Source organism: Colobus angolensis, unplaced genomic scaffold (assembly GCF_000951035.1).
Source record: "Colobus angolensis palliatus isolate OR3802 unplaced genomic scaffold, Cang.pa_1.0 Scaffold155, whole genome shotgun sequence".
In the NCBI taxonomy this organism is placed as follows: domain Eukaryota; kingdom Metazoa; phylum Chordata; class Mammalia; order Primates; family Cercopithecidae; genus Colobus; species Colobus angolensis.
Window position 1 is genome coordinate 3,339,552 of NW_012114655.1, and position 12,124 is coordinate 3,351,675.

The 12,124-nt window shown below is 39.7% G+C and overlaps 1 protein-coding gene across 1 annotated transcript in view; it reads left to right on the forward strand.

Annotated features, from left to right (window-relative positions):
• LOC105507913 (piezo-type mechanosensitive ion channel component 2-like) overlaps positions 1-12,124 on the forward strand; it is a 190,923-nt gene that overhangs the window by 67,705 nt on the left and 111,094 nt on the right. The window contains exon 2 of the mRNA XM_011936620.1: positions 8,180-8,222. The gene's annotated coding sequence lies outside the window, so the exon portion shown is untranslated. The remainder of the gene's footprint in view (positions 1-8,179; positions 8,223-12,124) is intronic.

Here is a 12,124-nt window from a genome sequence, read left to right on the forward strand (position 1 = left end):
GCCCGGCTAGTTTTTTGTATTTTTTTAGTAGAGACGGGGTTTCACCGTGTTAGCCAGGATGGTCTCGATCTCCTGACCTTGTGATCTGCCCGTCTTGGCCTCCCAAAGTTCTGGGATTACTGGCTTGAGCCACCGCGCCCGGCCAAGAACCAATCTTAAACTAGAAATCTTGTAGTCAAGGATTATCTTGGAAAATTCATTATTTGATGATGGAGTCAATGATTTAGGATTCATGTTTCATTTGAGAGTAATATGAGAGTAAGTTTTGGAAAGAAACCATGTTGAGGTGTTGCAGCACCCTCCGTGCATCGATGAGAGTGTTGCAGCCTGCTTATTTGTGAGCAGACCTGCCCTAGTCTCTACAAAGAGTGAGTAGGTGTGGCAAGGTCTTTTCAGCCTGACTGGCCAACCTAAAATGAGGGCATAATACGTGTGTTGAGCTCATTCAATACCTTCTTGAGTTGAGATATTTGGATTTTAAAAAATTCCTGAGGGACAAAAAACCTAATGTAATATTTGTTTGCACTTACTGGGACAACAAAAGAAAATTGAAACATTCAAAAGCAAAAATGGTAGAAATTAATAATGATAAACATTCATCAGTTCTATTCTGGGAAGTTAATATAAGAAATTTTGAACCTCAAGAGCAAATGTATTAGCTGCAGATATGTCATATTTGGGATTAAAAGATTAAAGGTAAACATCTACTAGACAGACAATGGGGACAAAGAGACAATTCACACAACATACACATAAAATGTTAAAATTGCTGACAAACCTAAGAAAATTTATTTTATTACTAATTGTAAAAATGTGAGTTAAAATAAAATGTTTTGTAAAAGATAAAAAAGATTTATAAAAAACTCAATTCAGTGTAAAAAAAATTCAATTAAGTACATATATTTGAATAAATTTGAGGGTTAGAATTTTCATAGTGTTAATCAAAATTTTACATATATGTATAATTACACTCCTAGGAATTTGCCGTAAAGGAATAACTGAATGAATGTTAAAAGATGAAGGTAAAGTTGCTCATTGCATTGTTATGTATAATAACAAAAATGTAGATATAAATTTACACATTAATCAGAAATTAAATTTTGTTAATTTATGGAACACTATATAAGCAGTAAAGTGATTACATGGCTATATTTATAGATACTGAGTTAATTATATATTAATATGTAATTAAAGCAGGATTTAAAATAGACTGGTCGTATTTTATATGTGCTGGTCTTTGTGGGGGTGTTTATGCAAAAATAAAAGATTTTTAGTATTTTCCTGTTTTGTAAATCATTCTGTTATTTTGTAAAGCACACTATTAAACATATATTGATAGTGAGACTGATGAATTCTGACTTTTGTCTTTTATGAAGGGATCACCCACTCATCATATAAGATGATAAAATATTAAGACATTATGAAAACTGACAAAGGATACATGGGATAAAAAGCAAAATATAAACAACAGCAATTGTCATATACTTAAGGTTGTGCCATATAGATATTTATGATCAGATCAGGGGAAAATAGACATTGCAAGAGTATTAGGTAGATGTGAAAATGATATTTTAAAAAGTAATATGTCATTTAATATGAAAACTATTAATTAAGGGATAATAAATAATCTTTAGTCTTACTTCTATCTCTACAATTACTTTTAATCTATCAATGATAAATCTCATGTGGGAAATAGGACCTGGAAAATTTTACAGGTCTCACCATTTAACCTAAAAGGCTGAAATTACTCATTTGCTGAGAAAATTGTGTTCCTCGGGTACATATCATCCATTAGAGCAGTCATTTCTGGGGTTAAGCAGATTTCAGCTAAATTTCAACAGAAGAGCATCTTAATACTGGCTAAGTAAAATGTCACTATTGGTTAATTAAGAAGAAAAATCTATTTTTCTCTTAGAATTTCACATTATGTTCAATGTTCAATGCATGGCAAAAACTCCTGGCTCCTTTGATTAGATATGAAAATCTTTTCCTCTTAAGAGTTAAAAGTAATGTAAATGAAGCTTCTGGCAGAAAAGTTATGAGTAGTACAATTTCCTGATATTTTAGTTTCATCACCAATTTCCGTGCCAGGCCACATGTTCAGCTGCCTGGCAGCCCCCACAGTATGTGAAAATATTTCCCTTTTTATAGGAATATGCTGGCAAAAAACCACCACTTCCATGAATTATTAATCCTTTTCTGCTGATTATTTTGAAAAAGCAGAGGGGCAGGTCCACGTTCAGGTGGCTCTCAGTGGCTCAGACGTGCTTCATGAAAAACTGTTGAGTTGGATGAAAACTGTGCCTTCTTTGACCACCAGTTTTACCACCACATTAGGTAACCTAGAGGGAAAACGAAATTACTTTTTTCTGTAGTAAAAAGTGAGCAATGAATCCGTTGAAAGAATGATTGGTAAAAGTAATCAATGAAGAAACATGATGACCAAGTGAATGATGAATTGACAATATGAAGACAGAGATGTCTGCTTTTCCAGTGATGATGTTCATGAAAATATAAAACTGCAAAATGAAAGGAGCCCATTAAAAACCCTTTTGTGTTATATTAAGGGAAGAGAAAGACCAAAGAGTAACTTGTCTAAGGAAATAAAGATGACCAAAAGCAGAGCTGTTATTAGAATTCAGATGTCTGATTTCAAGTAACGAGCAAAGCCCTGTGGTTGTAAACCACTATTACAGAAAAATTAGAGGAAATAAAAAATAATTGCCCTTGTTCCATCAGCTGTGGAGAGTGTATTGGTGAATGACCTTTTGTCTGTGTGTATTTGTACAGAATGAACTCTCCCTGTGCTTGCGGAGTGTTAAGCAGAATTAACACAGGAGAATTCTCAGGGCCTGGATGGAAGGTCATGTGCAAGGAGGTTTGATGACAGAGAACTTCTTTTTTTTTTTTGACGGTGTCTCGCTCTGTCTCCCAGGCTGGAGTGCAGTGGCCGGATCTCAGCTCACTGCAAGCTCTGCCTCCCGGGTTTAGGCCATTCTCCTGCCTCAGCCTCCCAAGTAGCTGGGACTACAGGTGCCCGCCACCTCTCCCGGCTAGTTTTTTTTTTATTTTTTAGTAGAGACGGGGTTTCACCGTGTTAGCCAGGATGGTCTCGATCTCCTGACCTCGTGATCCGCCCGTCTCGGCCTCCCAAAGTGCTGGGATTACAGGCTTGAGCCACCGTGCCCAGCCAGATGACAGAGAACTTCTATAGACATTCACAGGCTTCCAGAATTCATCATCAGACACTAAAGCTTTGTGGAATAAAAAAGGTGTTTTTATTATTATTATTATTATAACCAGATGGCAGGAGGTGGGAGACACCTGATAGGGAGGAGAATAAAAACAGGAATATGGAGAAGGAAGGGAAGACTAGAACACAGTCCCCAAGACAATCCAATCCAATGAGTAACTAAAAACATTGGCCCTGGGGTTCCTAATCGCTAACCCTTGGTTTCCTCACCTGAAAAGGGGATGTAATAATAGTACTAATTTCACAGAGTATTTGAGAAACTCAAGTTAGCTAGTGTATGGGAAGTTAGCACCTACTTGGTAAGGGATTAATAAGTGTAAACTGTTTATTGCTGTGTTAATTTGGGGGAAATGCCACTCTTGATTTAAAATAGAACTAAAGATGGCTGGAAACTGTGAAACATGCTTTCCTTACCACCTAAAATTTGGGTGCTCAAGGAATTGTTCTTATTTTCATTGTTTATATTGAGTGCTCTTTGAGATACAGGTATCAGAGCCCCGACTTAAAATGAGAATAAGTGACACAGGTTATTTCTTCTTGCCTGTAACTGGGAGGAGAGGGAAGGCGAGGGCGTCCTGCTGGAGGGCACGGAGGCAGATGGGGACGCCATGAGGAATCACCCTCCTCTCTCCATCCCTGCTCCCCTCTGCACACGCACCCATCCTTCCCTCTTACACACAGGCTGTTGCATGTAGCAGCAAACTTGGTCATGGGTGCGCCTGGCTTTCCGGCGGCTGAGGAGAGAGAGCTTCCTCCCAGATAGGTGGAGAAACTGGCAGAGGTTCCATCTTGATGCTAATCGTGGTGCAGCAATGTTGTCAGAGAGGAGGGAAGATGGAAGCCACAGAGGTTGACAGATAGGGTGGAAGAGGGAGGGCGAAAGGAGAATGGACAGGCAGAGCTGAGTTCATTTGTAAAGGAGCAATGGCTCGTTTACTTATTGAGGAGGAAACATCCTATCTGGAAGGCGCTTAAAGGCTGGTTTGTCACCCTGGACAGACGTGGTAGGCACTGGGACTTGCTCTGCGGCTAAATGCCATTTAGTCCAAGGTTTGTTTACTGTCTCTGGACTCTGCCTTCCTCCACTCTGCATTTCAATTCTGTTGACTGGACACTGGATCTACAAAGGACAGTTTTTGAAAGTGAAGAATCACAATTCATTATTTCTAACGACTTCATCTAAGATTTAAACGGAAAAAGTCCCTTCCAGGTATTTCAGTTGGCCCTCCGTATCTATGGGTTCTGCACCCACAAATTCAACTGACCTCAGATCAAAATTATTTGAAAAAGCATATTTGAAAAAATGCAACATTAAAAACAATACAAATGTAAAAAACAGTACAATATAACAACTGTTTACATAGCATATATATTACTAGGTATAATTAATCTACAGATGATTTGAAGTATGAAGGGATGCAAAGTTATATGCAAATTCTACACTGTTTTCTATCAGGGATGTGAACACTTGCAGATTTTGGGGTCCACAGGGGTTCTGGAATTAATTCCCTGTGATACTGAGAGATGACTGGGCATCCATTCTCCATCCTATATATTTTCCTTTTAATTATTGTTGCTGTTTCGGTTTTCCTGAAAAAATATAACATGTTTTCAACTTCTCTATATTATAAATCTCATTTAAAAAGTGTTGAATCAAGGAAGTCTGCCAGCTACTTTTGTTTTCTCTACTTCTGTCCCTGTGTTGGACTGCTTTGGCGAAAGTGAATAATATTACCTTACCATGTGAAGTATGGTTAATGGCTTTAAAAGAATTCCCCAGCAACTGAATAATGGGCTGCCAGAAATATTCTTGGTGCCAAAGGATCTGGACATGTCTGTTCCATTTATTGTGTGTTTCTTGTTTCATCATGACTAAGTGTTCACAAAAGACATAAAAATCCAAACCTCTAGGGTATGTGGAGTTTGAGGGCAGAAACCATATTTTAATATATCTAATCTCATACCTAGCATATTAAGATGGTTAGGAAAATATCAATAGCAAAAAAATGATGAGCTTGTGGTGTGTCAGATACTAAAATTATTAATTAAGTTGATGTCTCGTGAATAGAAAGAAAGCATTCTGCCACTGCTGTTGTGCCTGGTTGGGTGGCCTAATGTTTATTCTCAGGAGTACAGTGTCTTGCACCGAAACCTTTTGACTTGTCCTGCCTGTTTGAATATGGTTACATTTCTCAGAAATAGGAAGGTGGGGCTTATTTTTAAATTAAAACTCCCTGTTAAAAAAGCCTGACAATGTGGTATAGCAAAATCATTTAAATTAAATTTACCTAGGCTGGGCGCGCAGTGGCTCAAGCCTGTAATCCCAGCACTTTGGGAGGCCGAGACGGGCGGATCACGAGGTCAGGAGATCGAGACCATCCTGGCTAACACGGTGAAACCCCGTCTCTACTAAAAAATACAAAAAACTAGCCGGGCAAGGTGGCGGGCGCCTGTAGTCCCAGCTACTCGGGAGGCTGAGGCAGGAGAATGGCAGGAACCCGGGAGGCGGAGCTTGCAGTGAGCTGAGATCCGGTCACTGCACTCCAGCCTGGGTGACAGAGCAAGACTCCGTCTCAAAAAAAAAAAAAAAAAAAATTAAATTTACCCGAATAATAAATTGAACCTGTTAAGAAAAAAATTGAACCTACTAAAAATAAAAAATAGGAATAATACTGAAAATATCTGAGAAAACAATGGAAATGCAGAAAAATGTAAAAGGTGCTTTGTTTCTTCCATGAAGCAAGAGAAGTCAAGACGAGCAGCCTCTCAACCTCCTCACCGTCCAATCCTTCCCTCGCTGCGGGGACCCTCCACACTTGGCCTTTGCTTGGCCATCTGGTTCTCGCTTTGGTAGGAGACTCGTCTCTCCCACCTCGTAGTCCAGGCAGGCAGTTGCCATTGGCCTTGAACACATTGTGGCTTCCACAGGTTATGTATTCTCTGCCAGTCTCTTAATTGCTAGGATTTCAGGGACAGAATAATTGTCTGAGAATTACACATCGCACACATGTATCAAAATATCACACTGTTCCCATAAATATGTGCAATTATTATGTGTCAGTTAAAAAAACATTATTTTTTAAAAGAATTCCTGAGAAAGGGATTCTTAATTGTTTTGCATGTGGCTCACAGGACTCACGTGGGACTCACTCCCCTGGGCCGGGGACCGAGAGAAATTCCTGGACTGGTTATAGCTGAAAGTCTGTGTTGTTTTTTTTACTCCTACTCAGCAAAACATATTGGAAGTCAGCCGGAGAAGAGTGACTTCATCTAAGAATATAAGCCTGAATCTGCTTTAAATTGTGTGTGCGTATCTAATCCACATCTGAAATTTAGTCCTTTATTATTTATGAAAATTATTTAAAACACTTCATCATGACCAACTAGTATGAAACCAGGTCCTCTGGCCAAAGCCCATGATCATGATCTCCTGGGACTAGTTCAGTCCTTCGAGAAGGCCAGAGAATTGGCCCTGGGGCCTCCTACTCCTCTTGAGGAAGCCTAATGTCTAGGAGACACTGAGTGGCCCTCCGAAGATGAAGGTTTTGAGGCAGAGTTCGCAAGAAATAAACCTAAGCTCCGTACGAGTTTATTTTGACTTTAGGAAAAGAAGCCAGGTAGCTTTTCAGCTGCCTTTTAGCTGGGAACTCACTGCTGAACCCACCATTTCCTGTTTACAGAAGTAACTCTAACAGAAAGGCAGAAATTATCAATAACTATCTGCTGTGATTATCAAGCAGCTAGGGCACAACACAATTTATGAATTTAGGGCTCAGTGGGTATTTACCTGCAATAGTTACTGAAGTCAAAATATGTTTATTATTGACTAAGCATCAGGAAAATGTAAAAAAATGCCACGGGTTAGCACAAATCCTTAATTTTGGCAAATGTAGAATTTTTATTAAAACAGTTTTTCCTAAAAATGAGCGCTTTTCCTTATATCATGTACTCAGAAAATTATTATATGCTTGTGACGTAGGGAAGAATTATTACATAGAAAAATTGTATAATATCTTTTTTATACCCAGCTGTCCTTCTCTTATGGATTTGGATATACTGTTTTTTATTTGTATCAGTTGAAATAGCTTTTTTGTGTTCTTCTGATTTAACATGTTTAGCTTAAAAATAAAAAAAGAAAGAAAATGTGAATTCTGTGCTTCAACACTGGTGAGATAAAGGCATGGTGGGTGATGTGTTGGAACTTCACAGTGTGCCCTGGCTTTCCAGATTGCTCCACACAATTACCAGTTGAATTTTAGAATGTACAGCTGTATAATTATGTTGAACAGGAGAGTTCCACCATATTTTTCTGAGCAGGACACGCTTAGATTTTTAGAGAATTGTTGGAGTGGCCTAATGCTTTACCAGAGGGGTTGGCATAGAGAGTTCTGTCACATGCAGATTTTGTTGTTTTGTTTTTTCAAGATGGAGTTTTGCTCTTGTCGCCCAGGCTGGAGTGTAATGGCACGATCTTGATTCACTGCAAACTCTGCCTCCAGGTTCAAGCGATTCTCCTGCCTCAGTCTCCCGAGTAGCTGGGATTACAGGCGCCCACCACCATGCCCATGTATTTTTAGTCGAGATAGGGTTTTGCCATGTTGGCCAGGTGGGTCTCGAACTCCTGACCTCAGGTGATCTGCCTGTGTCGGCCTCCCAGAGTGCTGGTGTTACAGACATTAGCCATTGCGGCCGGCCACATTGCAGGTTATATGCACTTAAATCCCTGTGTGGACTCAACTTCTGTAAATGCAGACTTTTTATTAAATTTTCTGTACTCTACAAAGGCCATCTGGGACTGGGGGTGGGGAGTACTGCATTTGAAGAAAAACCAGTCATCCTACCTAAACATAAAGCCAAATATCTAGCGTGTGTGGAAAAGCCAGAGTCCTTGATGTGCACTGATTGTCTTTCTCCCTTTCATCACAGGCTCAACATGGGAAAAGACGTTCCGGCAGATCGGCTTTGAAAGGTAAGCAAGGGTTAGCATGTCTCCATTTTAGTTACGCTGGTCCCAATTTCTTCTAAGGAATTTATTGATTATAAATCAATAGTCCTGTCACCACCCTTTTGGTAACTGTATGATGTTGATCAAGTCATCATTTTGCCCCCCCGAGCCTCAGTGTCTTTGTAGAGCGTTACTTTATAAAGCCTTGCCTACACACAGAATGGAAATAAAGATGGAATGGCGCAATGGATGGGAAAGCGCCTCTTGAACTGTGAAACAGTACACAAGGTAAGTTACGGAATTAGAGAATCCCAGGAAATGGTTGACTCTCCCCTACCTTCATCACCTCATATGTCATCAGCAATCCTACAGTTTTAGAACAGAAAAGTTTATATTTGTGTTGATGTCTTCCCAATTATTAAAATTGTAAGATCTTTTTAGCCTTACGTGAAAATCTAAGATGATGTTTTTCTTAGCTAAAAGTATCTCTACACCAGCATCTCCCCAAAAGAAATGAAAATAGACTCATTATCACATCAGTCAATGCAGTTTCTTTTCTTTTCTTTTTCTTTTTTTCTTTTTTTTAAATTTTTTTGAGACAGGATCTTTCTCTGTCGCCCAGGTTGGAGTGCACTGGCATGATCTCAGCTCACTGCAACCTCTGCCTCCCGGGTTCAAGTGATTCTCTTGCCTCAGCCTCCCAAGTAGCTGGGATCTCAGGCGCCCACCACCATATCTGGCTAATTTTTGTATTTTTAGTAGAGACGGGGTTTTACTATGTTGGCCAGGATGGTCTTGCACTCCTGACCTCAGGTGATCCGCCCACCTTGGCCTCCCAAAGTGCTGGGATTACAGGCGTGAGCAACTGTGCCCGGCTGGTCAATGCAGTTTCTAAACCACCTGCCTTGGAACGAATGGCAGCATTTTGCACCGCTTTCTACCAGTGGCATTTAGTATCTTATCTCAAACTTCCAATGGAAATATAGCTATTAAAAGAAAAAAGTCCTTTTAATTTTATTTTATTCTCACAGTAGGTTTTGACTAGTTCTTTTTATGATAGTGAAAATGTGTTTTTCTCTGTATTGATCAAGCTGACAGAGCACTTAAAGCATATAAAGGAAATAATGAAATACTCGAAAATGCATTATTTCTCCTGTAGCAATAGAGAATAGCACATCACCAGACCCACTGTGGTAGCACTTTCTTTGCCATTTGTTACTTGATTCAAGGATGATTTATTTCTCTACCTACACTTCCAGTCACATCAGCACCATCGCTGTTTACTATCTCAGTAAGTGCTCATAATTCTTAAGGTATTGGGGGAAGTTGATTTGGGATGGTCAGATCCCACAGGCCAATTTAAAGAATGGAAAGTCATGCACAGCTTCAGTTCCATGTGAAATCTTTTTCCAAAGCATCTTTCCCTGGATCCTTCTTTCATATTATGAAACATCTCAAACATACACAAAAATAGAGATAATAGCAGAAAAAGGTCACCTATCCACTCCCCAGTTTCAATAAGTCTTTGCCATGCTTACGTTATTTTTTTTTGGCTGAAACATTTTAAAGAAGATCTCAGATACTATGTCATTTCATCCCTGCATAGGTCAGCATGCATCTCTGAAGCAAATGGGCCATTTCCTCCAGAATCCTAGTGCCATCATCATACCTAATACAAATAAGTCGTTAGCATTATTTAATACCCAGTCAATATCTACATTTCCTGATCATCTCAAAAATGTCACTTGTATTGGTGGCACCAGCGTGCTATGGAAGCCCAGACATTCCATCTCGTTATCACATCTCTTAGGCTCCTTTATTTAGATCAGTGCCCCCCAAGCTCCTCCAGCATCCTTTCATTTTTCTTCACATCATTGACTTCTGAAGAAACCAGATCAGTTGTCTTACAGAATATTACTTTCTGGATTTGTCTGTTTGCAATATTGTTTGTTATTCTAATCCCCTATTTCATGTAAATTCAAATTATTTCACGTTCAGCCTTTGGGAACATATATATGTTGACTTCTCGTGCTTTTGACACAGACCCATCACGCTACGGTTTTCGTGTTTCCTGCACAGTTAGATGGGCCAAGCTCATCCCCTGTTTCTCAGCCTTTCCTCCCAGCAGCCACAGACAGTGGGTGTAGCAGTATTTCACTAAAATTTTATTTACAACAACAGGCAGCAGGCAGGATTTGGCTGCTATCCTTTGTTGACCTCCACTGTAGACTTTGGTCATCGCCTGGCAGGTAAAAACTCCTGAAGAAATTACATAGGCTACCCATACAGTCAGCCACGCAGCCACCCGCACAGTTCCAGGTTTGCCTGGTTCCAAAGACTGAGCTTTTAACACCACACCACATGGCATTCTTGCGTATGTTTATTTTTGAGCCTCTAGTTTCAGGCATTACTTTTCAGTACTTACAGTATGGGTCCATTGAGGGCGTTTGGTGGTCACTCTGGTTTTTAGATGTCTTAGCTTGTCATCCTGTGTTTTCCCGTGTCGTCTTGTGTTTTCTCATTTAAGGGCTGACAGTATCCTGTGCATTGCAACAAGCGCCTTAAAATATATAGGACAGATAGTGATCTTTGAAGTTCTTGTATATTTACAGTTGTGAAGACTAAGTGTCAGCAGTACTGTGATTTTATCACTTGTCTTTTTTCTTCTCAAGTTTAACCTGTTCTTTCTCTTAACGGGAAATTCCAATTATATCTTAAATACAGCTATCTGGTTCTTTAGAGCAATCGTAAAAGCTATTGATCCTTTCATCACTAAGTCCTTCTTTGAAGTTCATCCACCAACCTGGTTGCCAGCAGATTATTTTAAAGGGATCACATCTAAAGGAAAAGAAGTAACTGAGTCAGCTAAAGCTGCAAAGCTTTTTCTCCAAGAATAAAAAAAGCAAAGACGCTTTCTGTTGTACATTATGTAACTGAAGGGAAGATCTAGAGGACCTGCCCTGCCTACCCTCCTTGCAGTAACACTAGATGGGATAGTGGTGGACCTCCCCTGAGATGTTGTTCAGTCATCTCTCTGGAAGCTGTGTGATTATATGCATTGTCTCATGATAAATACACATCGTCACAGTTTATGTGGCTGTACTCATGATAATATGTCATTTTCACCTTGCAAACAATCACATTTTCCCTCTATGGGGGTCTTAGTTTATTGTAGGACTTCATTACAGAAGTGTGTTGTAATAGAGAAAAATGTTGTAATGTAGGTTGGTGTATATTCTCGGTCACCTCCCACTCCTAGTGCCACATTATTGATACCTACATGACAAAAGCAGACTCAAAATTTTTTTATTATAGAAAAAAAGAATCTGTGCCTAACATATTTTGATTTCGATCAGCTCACCTTTCTGTGCAGATTTTCTAAGCTTATGATATAAGTATTTCCAAATCACAGTCATTTATTAGTCTAAGATAGGGTGATGCCAGGGGTCCTGGCTTTGTAAATTCATGGACACCCTGCCTATGCTAATCGTATGTAATCAGCGAGGGTGGCTTTGAAACTAACAAGCTTTAGAGCTAAAATGGCCCAAATTCTTGGTGGCTTAATACAACAAATGTTTCCTTTCCTTCTCACTCCTGCAAAATCTGCTGAGAACAGACGACTCTGTGGGGCAGCTCACCTCCGTGGAGTGTGCCATGGGTAGGCTGCAGTCTCACGGTGCTTTCATCGCAACATGATGCTTGAGACAAATACATCTTCTTCTTTTTTTTTTTTTTTTTTTCGAGACAGAGTCTCCTTCTTGTTGCCCAGACTGGAGTGCAGTGGTGCGATCTCAGCTCACTGCAACCTCTGCTTCCCAGGTTCAAGCAATTCTTCTGCCTCAGTCTCTCAAGTAGCTGGGATTACATGCACCCGCCACCACGCCCAGCTAATTTTTGTATTTTTAGTAGAGATGGGGTTTCACCAT